Genomic DNA, 16908 nt, shown 5'->3' with positions numbered 1-16908 from the left:
GGTTGGTTGATCGGTCGGTCGGTCAGTCGGTCGTTCAGTTGGTTGGTTGTTTGGTTGGTCGGTCGGTCGGTCGGTCGGTCGTTCAGTTGGTTGGTTGTTTGGTTGGTTGGTTGTTTGGTTGGTTGGTTAGTTGTTTGGTTGGTTGGTAGGTAGGTCGGTCGGTCGGTCGTTCAGTTGGTTGGTTGGTTGGTTGGTTAGTTGATTGGTTGTTTGGTTGGTAGGTCGGTCGGTTGGTCGGTAGGTAGGTAGGTCGGTCGGTCGGTCGGTTGTTTGATTGGTTGGTTGGTTGGTTGGTTGGTTGGTTAGTTGATTGGTTGGTCGGTCGGTCGGTCGGTCGGTCGGTCGGTTGGTTGGTTAGTTGATTGGTTGTTTGGTTGGTAGGTCGGTCGGTCGGTCGGTCGGTCGGTCGGTCGTTTGATTGGTTGGTTGGTTGGTTGGTTGGTTGGTTAGTTGATTGGTTGTTTGGTAGGTAGGTAGGTCGGTCGGTCGGTCGGTCGTTCGTTCAGTTGGTTGGTTGGTTGGTTGGTTGGTTGATTGGTTGTTTGATTGGTTGGTTGGTTGGTTGATTGATTGATTGATTGATTTCAAATACGCTGCAAGTTTAATTTTTGACAGAGTAAGTGGCGGGCAGGCTCCGGAGACAGACTGCGGCGCTCGCAGTGGAAACACAATCATTGACTAGAGTGGCAGCGAATGGCGCTGACGGGCTGCAGCGCTCACATAGTATGTGGAAATTTGGGGATAACAATAAAAAAGAATGTTTTTCTGAATGGCATCAGCAATTTAACTAACTTTTGAAACAGAGAGTAAATTTAATTTTAAGAAGATAAAATTGCACTTCTATAGATATATTCACGTAGGACCACCGCTTTGGAGCCACAACCACCGATACTGATCACCTTTTGTCTGGGACGGCACAAAATCATGCAGTCTGTGCCCTTCTTTAAGTTTGACTTTTACTTCCCAAGTCCAATAAATGTGGCTCCACTTTTTCTTCAGAAGAAACTTTACCCAAAAAGGTGTTTAACTCTCTCTCTCTCTCTCTCTCTCTCTCTCTCTCTCTCTCTGTGTGGGTAGTTATTGCTGTTTGATGCCGCTCTTTTAAATATGCAGCTGCTGTTTGGTTGCGATTCCTCCCAAACAATAACACGGCCATTCATCCGTGTCTCAGCCACAGTGACTTTGAGCAATTACACTGACAGGTGACAGGTTTGTATTTTATTTCACACGGCATAATGAACACTCACTCTCTGACAATAACAAAACCTGTTTCTGCTCAATGATCAGTAATTATCTGCTCCATACTTTCCATTTTGTGTTTCCTCTGAGAGCTTTCACAGCTTCTATATATCACAGAGTGTTGTGTAGTAATATCCTGATTTAATGCATGACAGAGGAACAAACCTCCAAACCCACTGAGGTACAGCTAAGTGAGCATAGATTACGTGATTTTAAAAACATTTTACAGCAAAGTTACTTTTCAGGGGTGGTTTCTGGGGGTCTTACCAGAAAAAAGAAACACTTGATTAAAGGGTCAGTGTCTGCTTTCTTGTAACATTACTCTGGAAATCAATCAACCAATGTCACCAAATTTTGGACTGGAGTTTCACAGACAGTTATCACTTAAGATATATATATATATATATATATATAGTTGCTCTCTATCCCTCTTCCTGCATCTTATCCCATCTCTCCCCCTATCTCTTTCCAAGCCCGGTGCAGTCTAGGCCTGTGAAGACTGTTTCGTCATGAGCCGGGGATCTGGCCGAAGATTTCTGTCTTTTAATAAGACAGTTTTTTTCTTACCACTGTAACTTTTGCTGCTTTGCTAAAGTGCTCATGATGGATAGGCTGGATCTTTGTAACATAACAATAAGTAAGGTCTTTTACCTGCTTTATGTAACATAGCAATAAGTAAGGTCTTTTACCTGCTCTTTTGTAACATAGCAATAAGTAAGGTCTTTTTACCTGCTCTTTTGTAACATAGCAATAAGTAAGGTCTTTTACCTGCTTTATGTAACATAGCAATAAGTAAGGTCTTTTACCTGCTTTATGTAACATAACAAAGAGTAAGGTATTTTACCTGCTTCTTGTAAAGTGTCTCGAGATAACACTTGTTATGAGTTGACGCTATACAAATAAAAATTGATTGATTGATTGATTGAAGAGTAAAGCAAAGTTTTCATCAGTGCAATCGTCAGTCTTTGAAATTTACTTGTAGAAACAGGTGGAAATCCAAAAAAGGAAAGCATCAATTCAAATTCAAATGTTCATAATAAATATTGTCGTTTTAAAAGTAGAGAGACCAATCGTTGCCTCACAGCGAGGACGTCGCTGGTTTGATTACTATATCATTTATTCAGATTCTCAACATTTATATGACATAATTTATAATCAGGAAATCACATGAGAATGGCTACCATCTTTCTTCCTGCATCTCCTTATATCCCATTTTTACAAACTTGGCACAGTTTCAGCATGAGTCTGGTTTTACCCAAGATTTCTGCCTCTTAAAAGGACGTTTTTTTCTTTGCCAGTGTAACTTTGCGAAATGTTGCTTGGTGCTCATGATGGAATAACATTGGGTTTTGCAATATAGCCATGAGTAAGGTCTTTTACCTCCATTATATTCCAGTTATTCAGTTCAGATACAGTGGTGTTTAGGGCAGAGAGCTCCATCAGCGTGCCAGCCAAACAGGTCCGACTTAATTTTCAACATTTTATAACATTGAAAGGAAAAGAAAAGCCGGCACAAAAGTCCAGTCTGTGGTTGAACTTCTCCTGAGAGCCATCTGCCTGCAGGCTTAATAAGACAGCCTTTCATGTTTTATTCAACAGTCAGGCGCATTGTTCCGGACTTAAAGAAGAAAAAAACAAGCTTTACAGTACACCGCTGAGAGATGTTGTTGTGTGAGTTTATATAAAAAATAAAAACCCAAACCTCCTCTCCAACAACGGGCTTCATGATCGGTCACAGACCAGCAGAGCTCCGGTGAGATTAGTGTGCAGAGGTGATTTTACAGAGCAAATCCTGACTTCCTGTGTATTGATTTCAGACGTCAGACTTGTAAATAGTGTGGATTTAAAAGCTAGCTGTGTATTATACCGAGTGTTTGTGAAGATTAGAGACTGGTTTGATGTAGCTTTTGTCTGAGTATGTGCAGCACGGATTTAAGTTTCAAAGAGAAGGCAGCCTATAAAGGATAAGCCTTACCCAGGTATTTGTGTTTATGTGCCAACTCCAGGATCAGTGCATGTACAGTATATGTGTCAGCACCAGCTTCTCAAAATGTTCCAAACTTTTTAATACGATGCGTTTATAATCGATACAATCAAAACATTTTCAATGATCAATACTATCAAAAAGTACTGACGCTTAACAAAAACTACAAATCTAGGGCGCCGGATGGCCTTCTGGTATTGTCATGTACCGTGGGGGTTCAAATCCGACCTCAGCTCTTTTTGTAGCATGTCATCCCCCACTCACTCTCCTCCCAGCATTTCCTGTGTCTCTTCAGCTGCCAATCAAAAAAAAGCAAAAATGTCCTGAAGTCATATTTATAACCAAAAGCTGCTGTGAGCGAAAACGAGAGCAGCTGTGGTCCGTTGAAATAACAAGGTTGACAAGTAGTGACACTTGTGGAGTCCCGTTGGCGTCTCATTTTGACGCAAAAGTTACATTTTTGTCTCTTACAAACAGAGCAGAGGTGAGCCTGTGCAAGAGGTAATCAAAAACAATCAAATAACCCAATATCTGGTATCTGGTTCCTGCATGCCGCCCCTCTGGACACGCCCCTGAATCTAACTTTTAGCTAACAGTTGGATTTAAAGCGTTTAAACATTTTGTGGTGACAGATGGTCATCATGAATACATGACCTTTTCAACCTTATCACAAACTTTAACAAAATAACTATTAATGTACTGTTTTACTGTGACTTTGAGTTTATTATCTTTGAACTTCATCATATGTTCAAAGATGCACAGACGACAGAAACACACACACACACACACACACACACACACACACACACACACACACACACACACACACACACACACACACACACACACACACACACACACACACACACACACACACACACACACACACACACACACACACACACACACACACACACACACACACACACACACACACACACACACACACACAGGGTGAAGGTCAGCCAAGGTCTGGATGCTTTCTGAAGCTGTGCTGTGATTTCTCTAACCTCCTCGTTGATTCACAGCCGGCTGAAGTGGGCACAAACACTCAGCCGAGATGAACTCACGACGAGCATACCTCATCGCCATGCCAGCTCTCGGCAAGTGAAATGGATTTATCTTTAAATCTGCGACTTTTACTTGTAATGCATCATTGTACCCTGTCTGGGCAAAAATATCGCCCATCTCATCCCTCATACATTTTATACAACCTCTCCTGAAGGGCGATGCGGAGGAGAAAATCTCCAGAGGATAACAACTCTTACAAAGAGAGTCAAGTTTTTCAAAGAATACTTCAACAGCTCGAAAATGATGCCCCTTTAATAACTGGTGCAGCATCACCTGCTAGAGCCAAGGCTAACTCTCAAACAGATGAGTCAGGTTATTATTGTCTCGTCATGCTGCACCTTATCTGCATCAAAGTGTAGCGTTAGGGGAGAAAATGTAATAGAGAGAGGCACACTCTTGTTGTTATGCATTTCCATATTCACACAAACACATTTTATTTTTTTAACAAAACAAGCCAGATAGCCAAACTGTTTCTATCTGGGAAAGCTTGAAGACCTTTCCCCTACTATGTCGCCCTTCAGCAGCGGTATAAAAATCTGAAAAGCTCCACTAACCCCCTAAAAAAAAAAAAAAAAACCCAGTAAATTCCTCGATATGAAACCATTCGTCTCTGTCCGAATAAATCCATCCAATTCAAACAATAAAACGCTGAAGCATGAAGACAAGTGCAATTTCTGAGGGCAGAGTATCTTCTAATCAAGACACGACTTCAGCAGATAGAAAAGGATTGTGTGTTGGTGTGGGGGTTTAAAAAAGAAGAGTGGTCTTTTCTGTGTGAGTGCATGTGTGACAGCTCTAACCCTTATAGCTGGAGGGACAGGTCTGTTTCTGCAGGACTAAATTGGCTGTCAAAGCTGCCTCGGACGAGCCTTCACACAAGCAGGCCTGCTCATATTTCTCCTGTAATATGAACTCCAGTGAGGGGGGGGGGGGGGGGGGGGGGGGGGGGGAGAGAAAAAATGCAATTACCGCTCCCTATTTCGTATGTCATCCCTGTCATGTATGAAGGATAAAAACACAGAGCGGCTCTTGTTATAATGACTCCCTTAAAAAACTCATTTTCCACTCACACAACAGACACAGGTGTGCAGGATCCTATTACCTGAAGCACGCAAGATTGTCAAAACAGCTCGACATTATGCACTATTACTCTTTATTCTCCCTGCGTTTTAATAAAAGCTCTCCAATATACCGACTCCCCCCCCCACCCTCCCTGAGGACACAGCTTCAATTACATCACGGCCTCACGTCCAAAGGTCTCTGGGATTTTTTTTTTGTATTCGGTCGTTCTCCTCGACAGAAACACTTCTCGTAGTCCTCTTCGCTCAGCTTAAGCTTCAAAGTAGTCGAACAAAGCCAAACCACACTCCCCTGACACCCTCATTAAAATCATTTAGCTCAATTTGGAGTGACAGGAAAAAACACATTTCAGACCATCAAAAGGTCCAAAATGACTCTTTTTTTTTTAAAAGCAAAGTAACAATGTTAGCAATTACAGTCAATCTCTATAGCGTGTAAACAACCTATTTGGAAAAAGCTGAAAAAGTATCTGACTAATTAAAGGATGCGTCAGGCAATCTTTTCTTTATTTGACCTTTTTTTCAACCCGTTCAATGGAAAATTCAACATGCAAAGCGGTGGATTTATTCTACTAACGAGTCTTTGCTTCAAAAGCCTTTCATGCTTCATATTTTCCAAACTTTTCTGTCACGCCCCCGCTTTGAGGAGGTATAATATTTCAACAGAAATCATAGTCGAAACTGTCAAGCAGCAACTTCGGGTCTTGAAAAATGAAGCCAATGCGGAAAAATGCAAAATCCTGCAGTTCCTCGAGTGTCCACTAGAAGCTGACTGCAGGAACAAAAAACAAATAGGTCTGATTAGTTATTGTCATCTCTGGCACACACTGTAAGAGGGTGAATTTCTTCTAAACGGCTCTGTTTTGATTTTATAAACAATACGTGTTATCTATAGTTAGGCGTAGCTGACATGATTGACAGGTGGGCGCGATGTAACTGTTCATCAAGAGCCCGCCTCAGCTCCAGCTCTCAGCCTGTCGTTAGGTTGACTGAAAGTTAGACTGAGACAGGATTTCCAACATGGCGGCTGCTGCAGATGAGCCTCCAGCGCCCCCTGCAGGAACAGATGGGTGACGTCACTCAGGCTTCATCCATTAAATGAATAGTTACAGTCTATGGTTACTGCTCATCGATCGACTTCAAATAGTTCATGATGCACTTATTAGTTCAATCTCATGGCTCGCTCATTCATATCCTGTACGTCTGACCTAGTGATCCTAACCGACTAATTGCCTAGTCGTCTAAATTGCAAATTGAAAGTCAGACTCAACGGTCAAAATTTAGCTAAATTTAGTGTCAGCGTGTAAATGATGTAATTTGGTTTGCAGAGTGTGTCTAACATTAGCAGCGCTAATAGCAAAACCATCCTTCAGTCCTACTCGCAGCTTAAGGTCCACATGCTAATGCTAAATGTGATAACGCATCGCTCCGGCTGATATGGCAGTTTAACCTGACACAGCCTACATTGAACGTAATCTCCATTTTGTGGATCAAATTACTTCCAAACCGTGCTGCTCCGATGAGATGCTATCAGTTCACTGTGCTTGTTTACATCTGGATAGTAGAGCGGGGAGAGCAGGTCCATTAACCAGAGCTACAGCAAGCTAACAGCCCAGGCAAGTGGCGGGCGACTGCGTTGCAGTTAGAGCATATTTGACATCGTGGGCCAAATTTTAAAAAAATAAACGACTAGTAATTCTGGTGCCGACTAGTGAGGGTGAAGATGTTTAAAGGCTTTATATGTGATTTTTTTTTGATCCAGCAGATGTCGCCCTTGAGCACCTGCATGAAACCAAAACAACTTGCGCTGCATTGTTGTGTTAGCATGCTAATGCTAGCGATCTTTATTATGCTCGTATCTTCACACTGCATGTAAATTTACCTGAAATGAGCGTGATCTAGAAACACAGTTAAGCAGTGAGTACAGTATGTTATTCTTCTTTTCTCTAGTCCCTCAATTAAACAACTTTTATATGTGAGGGGAGGAGTCAGCCGGCCGTCCTGGCGATGTAAACAAAGTGAAGATAGGACTCTGAAAACTCTGAAAACATCACAGACAGTGGGACTCGGGTGTTACACCCATTGTAGACAGTCATGACTCACAGAGTTATTTTCAGAGGAGATACTTGATTTATATTATATTTAAGTGTGAAAAATCACATTTAAAGACTTTAACTGTTAAGTCAACTAAACGCACACATCTGTACTGCTTTTGTACAGGAGAGAACGATTAGAGCCAGAGTGGTAATAAAAAAGGATTGACTCCTTTAATATCGTGAAACCAAATTCACTTGCAACCTGTCATGGCCAATAACCCATCAGCAGTGTGTCGCAGAGGTCAGAAAGGTCACAGCACCAATTCATTTTCCATCAAAGATCTCCCCGTGGAGGTGAATGTTGTCGTTTGATTCGCGTATCGGCTTGAATTTCACAAGTAAAAGCATCTGGCTAGACCGTTTCACTTCTCTTCATCGTGTCACACTATAACGCTCTGGATATCATCCCCCTTTAATGCCTGAATTTTGAAAATTGATTGACAGTTGCCCCCCCGGTGACAGACTCCTGTCCCCACCCCCTGCTCCGCTCAGATTTTCTCATTAAATGTTCTGCTATGACACCGCAGAGGTGATCGATGGCAGCGCTCTCTCATCCTCGTGTGCTCCGGGGCTTGATTTATCTTTTTAACCCCTCCCCCCCCACCCCCGTCTACCTCCACCTTTCAGTGACACCTCCTCCATCTCAGCTGTGTGAGAAGAAACGGGCAGGTCAGATGAGGTGTAAATAACAGGAAAAGTTCCCTTTTTAAAAAAAAAATAGTTTCTGGTAAACATCGCTCAGAGAGTGAAAGGCCACATCCGAGGACATTCCCAGACGTGACGCCCCCTGCTGCGGTGAGTCACTCGTGATGTTCCTCAGCTCCACTTGAGATCCTGACTCGGCTTTTTTTTTTTTACAAAGACATTTTCCAGCAGCCGATAGATTGCAGGCGACGCTCTCTGACACAAATTAAACGAGTGTCTTTCTTCCTCTTCTTCTTCTGCTCGGTGATTCACAGACTCAAGGGGAGGTGCAACAGGCTCCAGATGACTCGTATGAACTTCTCGCACTCTCATTACCCATGATCCATCATCAACACCCAGTCGGCCCTGTTCTCTCATAGCTGCAGCGTGGCGCCTCGACTGATGAGTGACCACCAGATGAATCACAATTAAAAAATAAATAAAAAACTCCCCCTCTCTGCTCTCTGCAGCCGTCGCTTCAGCAGCTATATCACAGAGGTTATCAGTGCGAGACAAGCCCCGGCGTGTAAATTAAATGCAGCCAGAGACAGGAGCTGTCAGTCAGCCAGCGTACCCATCTGTATCTCCACCTCTGAGCCGCAGAGGCACCAAGGACATGCAGCAGCACCATCACCATCACCATTCAGAAAACAGCTCCCCATCTCCCACCTCCTCTCCTTTCTACTGTCTGATTATTATGTTCTTCATGAATAAATTTGGGGTTTCACCGCTCCACTGTGCTGCATACTTCTGTCCCTGGGTAAAAAACAGACTTTAATAGGGTACGCAGGAATGCAGGACACACAGAGAATACGCTCTTCCGCACGGGTAAAACATCTGTCTGTTTGCTGTTTTCCTGTTTACAAGCGCAAACAGCAGAAATATGTAATGGTTTCCAGGTGTTTGTGAGTGCGTGTGTGTACATGCACACACACACCAACGGGCACAATTGCTATTGGATTTCCATACCTTGCTTTTGAGTTTAATGAAATGCAGATGCCCCCTCTTGTGCTCCGGGCAAAACAGCTTTTCTCTCTCTCTCTAAAAAATCCAATCACAGGATCACCATGTACTGAATAGTGATGCCGCTGCCGCTGTGTTTCCTTTGTCGAAGGAATTAAAGTCAACATTTGACTTGTAGAATGACTAATGCGTGACTCATTATAATACATTTAATGGCTCTGAGAGAGATCCTTTCGTTTCCATTATAGTTTTACTTCAGCATAATAATAAGTTATGACATTTACTTCCATTACTTTAGTACCCTTTGACCGATAATCTTGATATAGAGTGTTATATATGACAGGTTTTATGACTGCTTTGTGCAGCATTATAATCCTTTTCATGGCTCTGAGAAACATCTTATTGTATTCTGTAAAAGTGGTTACTTCAGCGTATTAACAACATACTTTTTTCCATTTACTTCCATTAATATAGATCATATTGACGATGGCCATAATGAGATTTGACTTACTTATATGTGACTCCGATACTAGTTTAGTGGCTTTGAAAACAAAGGGCAAACAAAAAAAACATTGTTTTGCCGTTTACATCAATGGAATATAAATTGAATACACACTTTATTAATCCCTGAGGGAAATTCTGTTATTGAGAGACATACTTCTCACACACAAAGGCCTGAATTACACACACACACACACACACACACACCAGAGCTTTTGGGGGTTCATTGCCTTGCTCAAGGACTCCTCGGTAGTACTCGAGAAGTGACCCTGCACCACAACGGGACTTCAACTGGCGACCCTCAGGTTCCCAACCCAAGTCCCTGCAGACTGAGCTACCAAGCAAAACTAAGAAAACCTTTTTTTTTTTCTTCCATTACTTTGCAAGTAATCATCTTCATTTCATATGACTAACGCATGAGTCAGGGTGATGCATTTCATATTCTTGAGAAGTTAACTTTATCAGTCTCTATTTATAGTCACTTCTGCCACGTTACAAACACTTTATTTTCTGTTTCTCTCCATTAGTTTGGATCTAATTTACGGTTTTGTGGTTAATTTGTAACAAATGTTTCATGTACGTCTTTGTAACCTGCTACTGGATTCTTTGAATTTCCCTCAGGATCAATAAAGTTTCTATCTATCTATCTATCTATCTATCTGTTATTCTTATAGAACTTGCCAATTTAATAAAGTCATTTTCACCTTGCTTATAAAGACAAGTTCCTTGGTTTTTATTTCCTGTCTATTTTCAGGAAAGGTCAATGTTGCACATTTATAGTATCTCTCTATCTATAACCAATGTGTGGCTCATGATGACACATTTCAAGGCTCTGGGAAAGTTTGAGGCCCCCCTCTCCCCCCGACACGCACACTTTTTTCATTAAGTAGCGTTTCCTCAGTTGGGTGATTTCTTTCTTTGCCTTTTTTTCTTTTGTATTTCAGGTGACTTGATCTTTTAAAAGTAAGTCACCCGTGACCGAGTGGGTGTCCATTGGCTATTTAAACAAGAAGCGTTATGTAAGAGGACGTTAATAGGCTACAACCTTGTGCATCAAAGTTTCTTTAATGGTGTTTTAAGGGGCATCCAGTGAGTGTTAAAAGCTTTCCCCTCATTAAATGTCACTAAGTTAAGCGTATACGTGAGCCCTGCTGAGGGGGGTTTCCATCACGTGTTTTCTCGCGGTCGACGCACGTATTTAAAAGTCTTAGCTCATTGCAAATAAAACTCATTAAAGTTCCTGACTTGTACTTTTTATAAGACGGATGTAAACAACAGCTACCAGAGGAGGAAAAACATTTAAGTGCATCACACATTTTGAAACAGACTGATTAATTAACCAAAGAGAGTCTATAGCAAACTCTTTGACCTTTGTCACGCTCCTCTTGTCAGCAGAAAGACGGCCGTGCAGGAGGCTCTCCGCTGCGCTCTCTGCTCCTAATTGGGCCCCAGAATCCGCCGGCGGGCTGCTAATTGTGGCGTTGTGTCTGTATTTGCACTTCACTGCTTTACGCTCCTCTGATTAAAATTCATGCGGGGCTCAGGGGTTAGCAAGTGTGTCATGAGTCTGTGTGAGTGTGTGTGCAGAGTGTGGGCGTGTTGGAGAGAGAGCCATGGGGGGGAGGGGGGGGGGGGGGGGGCAGTGCAGTCAGATCCTGTCCAGGAGGAACCATTGATTATGGAGGTAAAACATGTAAATTGCATTAAGTCAGCGTATTCCACGTTTATCTGAACTGAACTTCCGTTTGCAGGAGTTTTCAAAGCACGTTTTAACCACAGCTGTCATCACTCTGTCCTGATGTGACACATCACAGGTATCATTTACAATCGGACCGCACAGGGCGAGCACGTTAATCATGAGCTCTGCTAAAATATTCACTCGTACAGTGTGAGATGACATTCAGTCAATCAATCACAATTGTTGATGGGATAATATGCAGGAAGGATTTCTTCCTCGCGTTCCTGTTGTCCACACTTCCTTTGCCTCTGAGGTGGAGGTCGGAGCAGGGCGTGCAGGAATGAGGACGGCGGTGGTCGTAGGGACGACACAGTCTGACGGTGGTGGCAGGGAATCTGGGACGTCGGGTGGTCGTAAGTAAGTAAAGTTTATTCATAAAGCACTTTTCACATACAAAGGTCACAAAGTGCTTTACATTACTCATCAAGAAGGCCTGCTCTGTGGTAGGCTGCAAGCTGGACTCTTTTGTAGTGGTGACAGAGAGGAGGACTCTGAACAAACTGTTATCCATTATGGATAATCCTGATCACCCTCTGCACACCCTACTGGACAAACAGCGGAGCAGCTTCTCCAACAGACTGATACAACTCCGCTGTCACAAGGACAGATACAAGAAATCTTTCTTACCGAAGGCCATAACTCTGTACAACAGCTCACCTCATGCGAGCAGAGAACTGTCATCATGATAATATCTGTCTCTCCATACTGTCATCTGTTCTGCACATGTTCAATTTACAAATTATCCCTGCACTCATGTTCACTTCATTTGTCTGTCTACTCTCCGTTATATTGTATAGTTTCTGCTGATAATATGTCTACACTCATGCACTTTAACTTATGTCAATACTGTCCATTTACAACTCTGTTTTTGCACATTTACATTCAATCTTTCAGATTTAATCTTCCTATTTAAGACTAGTAATGTTAAGTTAAATCCTGGTTGTTTATATTCACATTCTTAGTTTTGATATTTTTAGTGCTTATTTACTTTGTATTTAATATTATATTGTGTTTAGATTTTCTAACATTGTGTTTTTTCACTCATATTGTGTGTTTGGATAACCTGCTGCTGTAACGCCACAATTTCCCAGTTTGGGATCAATAAAGTAATTCTATTCTATTCTAACAAAAAACAACAACAGCATACATTCAATTCAAGTTCAAGAACAAGAACAAATGAGTTCATCATGGACGACATTATAAAATCCTGCTTTAACCAGGAACAATAATTGGCATGATAAAACATGGACGAGTAGGTACACTGGATTGACTTGATTACCCATGGGCCTTTTTAACTGCTTTTTAAAAGACTCAACAGAGTCAAGAAGGACGTAGTGAGATGGGTAGGGAATTCCAAAGGATCTGTGCTGTGGACTGAAACGCACGATCCCCACGAGTCTTCTACAATTCTACAACTTCTACAATTCACTCAGCAGACTCTTTTATCCAAAGCGACGTACATCAGAGAGTAAGAACAACACAAACAAGGATCTAGAAAAAAGGGAACAATGTCAGTAAGAGCAAACGATCAGCTTTGAGTCTGATTGGACACACAGGTGCTGACAGGAAGTGACCAGAGGCAAAGCACAACATTGAGGGCAGTTCTTGAGAGCTCTAATCAGTATAGAAACCATCTTATAAGTCGTCGTTATCAAACAAAAACCATCGTCATTACCATCATCATCATCAATAATATGGAGACCATCATCATTAAGTTAGTAGGTATTCATGAAAGAGCTGGGTCTTTAGCTTTTTCTTAAAGGTGCAGAGGGACTCTGCAGATCACATGGAGTTTGGAAGTTCATTCCACCACCGGGGGGCGACAGAGGAGAAGAGTCTAGTCAGCGTCTTAGGACCCTGTTGTGAAGGTTGGATCAGACGAGTCTTAAAATGTGTCTGCGGGACAAGTAGTGCCAGATCGCCTCGTTGAAGGTTGGCGGAGCTCCGTCAAATCGAGAGCCCGGCTTCTTAAGTTAAGCATATTAGCGAGTCCTGCTGGGTCCACAAAAAATTATACAATGTGTGTCCGGATCTTCAGTGGACAGAATTGTTCATGTTTGCGGCTCTAACAATGACGTTTTGTTGTTGTGGAGATGTTGGGATTTTGGTTGTCATGTGCAGTTTTCTCTCCAAGCCTCGTGAAATGACAAAAAAGTGAAGTTATTATCTCGCTAAACAACCAACCGGCGATGTGATGCAGAGAAGAGACCGGTGGATGGTTTCCCACAGAGACGCCCACTGTTTGCCTGCAGAGACCCTGAGGAGAATTCTCACAGTTATTTGGTCATTCCAGTATCACTCATATCCTGTTAGCTGCTCATCTCCTTCTGCAGCCAAACTCTCAGATTGACTGTTTGTTTTGGCATCCCGCTGGAGCGGAGGAACAGCCAGGCATTGTACATTTTACTTCCTCTTTCATTAACTGACTTTTTGTCGACTGTTGCAGGGTAGAGTAGAGCAGAGCTGATTCACAGCCCACATTTTGTTTTGATTAGAGACAAAGTTTCCAGTCGAACTGCTCCAGGCATGAACGGAATCACACGATTGAAAAGAAAGGAGACATTGTGTGCTTGGGATTTTTTATTTTTTTAATCTGGAGTTACCCCCCCTTTATATTTATGAAGATACAACATATACTGTCCTAAACCTGTGCAAATGGCATTAAATATCTTTATCTGTGGTTCTCAACTTGTCTGACCTCAGGACCCACCACCAACTCCTCCGTGAAAAAACGCAACTAAAATGTATTTTTTGACCAATCGGGTTTATTTAATGGAAAATTGTGCAGTTTGGATCTCAGGTACAAAACATGAAGCAACTGAAGCAAGAAATGAAACAAAACAAACACATTTAAAAAGAACTTCATAGAATTGTTGATACAAGTGTTTTCCAGGCACACATTCATGACCCTCTGAAAATGGCCCCACGACCCACTTCTGGGTCCACGACCCACCAGTTGAGAACCACTGATCTATTACTGTTCTATCTACTCTTTTTCATGGTTTATTTTCAGGCTGTTTATGATTTTTTTATTCAGAGATAAGACCATGGATGGAGTTGGAAATTGAGGAGAGAGAGAGAGAGGAGTGACATCCGGGAAAGGAGCCACAGGTCGGACTTGAACCTGGGCGGTCAACTTGGAGGACTTCTGCACATGAGGTGCGCGCACCAACCACTGCGCCACCATGCAGCGCCCCTATTCGATTTTTTTTTTAACTGAAATTTGTGTCAATGTGCCAGAAAAAGTATTCTCATCCTGGATGAAGAAACTGAATGAGTCATGATGTCTGTCATTGTTTTTGAGCGCTTTTGAACCACAGCTTACCGTCTCACTGATGTATGATTGCATCCGAGATACCAAAACGTTCAGTGCTTAAAGCTCCGTAATGTGTTTTTATTTAAAGAGAAATAACATTTGATGAATGCCTCCGTGCCAAACATCAATCATAAACAGCAGCGTGAACAACAAACAAACACGGAGCCTCAGTGGTGGAGCCGAGAGGAGGAGAGAGAGAGCTGTGATTTATTTTTTAAAGCTATTGTTCATTGATTGAAGAACTCCCCAGCCCCCCCTTCGACCATCACATAAAGTCTGATCCCGCTTCCTCTATATCCCCACAAAATCTTTTAATGAGACCAATTCCTTTTAACTCGTGCCCTCACTGCCGCAGTTATGGATATAAATGTGTGTGTGTGTGTGTGTGTGTGTGTGTGTGTGTGTGTGTGTGTGTGTGTGTGTGTGTGTGTGTGTGTGTGTGTGTGTGGAGGGGAGTTTGGAGCAGTTTTCTCCTTCTGTCGGGCTCAAAAGAGAAGAGCATCAGTTTCCTCTGAGGGAGAAATCACATCAAAGACATGAAAAGACCAAAAAACACGGCGCGTCAATATCAGGCTGAATGAGTATCATCTCACCCGACCCACCAGAGTGTGTGAACCTCAGCGAGCGTAATCTGAATTTACAGCCTTGAAGATGATTGGACCTGAACTGCCCCTGAACTATAAAATGAAGAAATCTTTTTTCGTCCAGTAAATTTCACCTGACAGACTCGGAGCTCGAGCTAAAGTGGACCCCGAGTATAAAACCCATGACCTACGCTATCACCAACGTTTAATGTCTGTTTAAGTTTTTAAATTCATATTTTATATCAAATATAGTTTCCAGACCAGCGAGCTCCATTTTTAACGGGCAGTTTAATTTCACTGCGACGGTAAATTGAATGCCAACATCTAAATTGTGCAGAGAGGAAGGCTCCAAAATTATCTAATCATGAAGTAAGAATTTATGGTTTCAATATTTTCTTAAAAAGTAAAGTTCAGTGTGGGGCAAACCAGGAAAGAAGAGAGGCCTAGTGCCTTCAGTAGAGAAAATAAATCTGCTTGGTTTTGGGGGAATTATTTCAGATTCATGAAAGAAAAAAAAGATTCTATCAGTTCGCTGTGTTTGTTTACATCCAGGTAGTAGAGAGGGGAGAGCAGACTCTTTAACCAGAGCTGCAGCCAGTCTATAGACAGTGGCGATTCTAGAGTCGCCCATGGGGGCCCCGCCAACCAGCATTCATTACGTCACACGTGTTTTGAAACCAACAAAAAAATAGGCCAAATGTCAACTTTGAACAGATTTTATACATTAGCTTCTTTTTCAAAACACATCACAGCAATAATGCATGCAGCGCTTGACAGTTCAACAAGAGTGAGTGCTGTCAGATGGGGCCACCTTTGGGGGGGGGGGGGGGGGCACATTTTGAGCCACTGCTGTGGTTTAAACTCTGTCAGACATGGGGTGCCCCCTACTGGCCTGGGGCCCCAAGCGGTTGCCTGCCTTGCCTGTTGATTAGCAGCGCCTCTGTCTTTAGCTACAACCTCGGCTAATGGCTGATGACTCAACCTGACCGTTCTGTCTGAGCATGTTAGAATACTGATGTTATCATTAGTTTCATTGCATTTCTACTAAATAAAGCCTTATACGTCCGCTGGCATGGCTTCAGATTCTTTGTGTAGGATGAGGAGTTTATTCCCCTGCAGAACTTACTTTTGCCCTTTCTGACTTTTTTTGCGACCTACAAGAAGATAACAAGTTTTCAAAGTCATAAACAAAGACACAGAGAGCGAGAGAGAGAGCACAGGGGAAGAGGTAGAAAGAAATCAATTTGCTTAAACACAGAGCATCACATCATCCCACTTACTTTGCAATACAAACAATATGCAAGCTATCTGTTTAGCATCAGCTGGCCAACCGAAAGTGACATCATGATGTTGCAGAAAATCAAATGAGAGAGAGTCCTTTCTTTGCTTTCATTTGATTTAACATTTATCCCTGGAAGGATTTTAGTGTTTGCAGTTTACAGTGCCTCCCTGTGTTAAGCTTTCAGTTTGTCTGATGTAATGCACAGTTTGCTAAAGGTGACACACGATGCTGTGAGCATGCAGGAGAGTGTTGCATTTCAAATATGAGGAACACGTGAAGTTTCCTGTTTTAAATCCACTCTGATCCTGTATTTGATCATGTCTATAAACCCCTCTATTTCAGCCCTGCTCAGAACAGGCTGTTTCTGTGTC

This window comes from Labrus mixtus, chromosome 17 (genome assembly GCF_963584025.1).
Source record: "Labrus mixtus chromosome 17, fLabMix1.1, whole genome shotgun sequence".
Taxonomy (NCBI): domain Eukaryota; kingdom Metazoa; phylum Chordata; class Actinopteri; order Labriformes; family Labridae; genus Labrus; species Labrus mixtus.
This window is presented reverse-complemented; position numbering follows the sequence as displayed.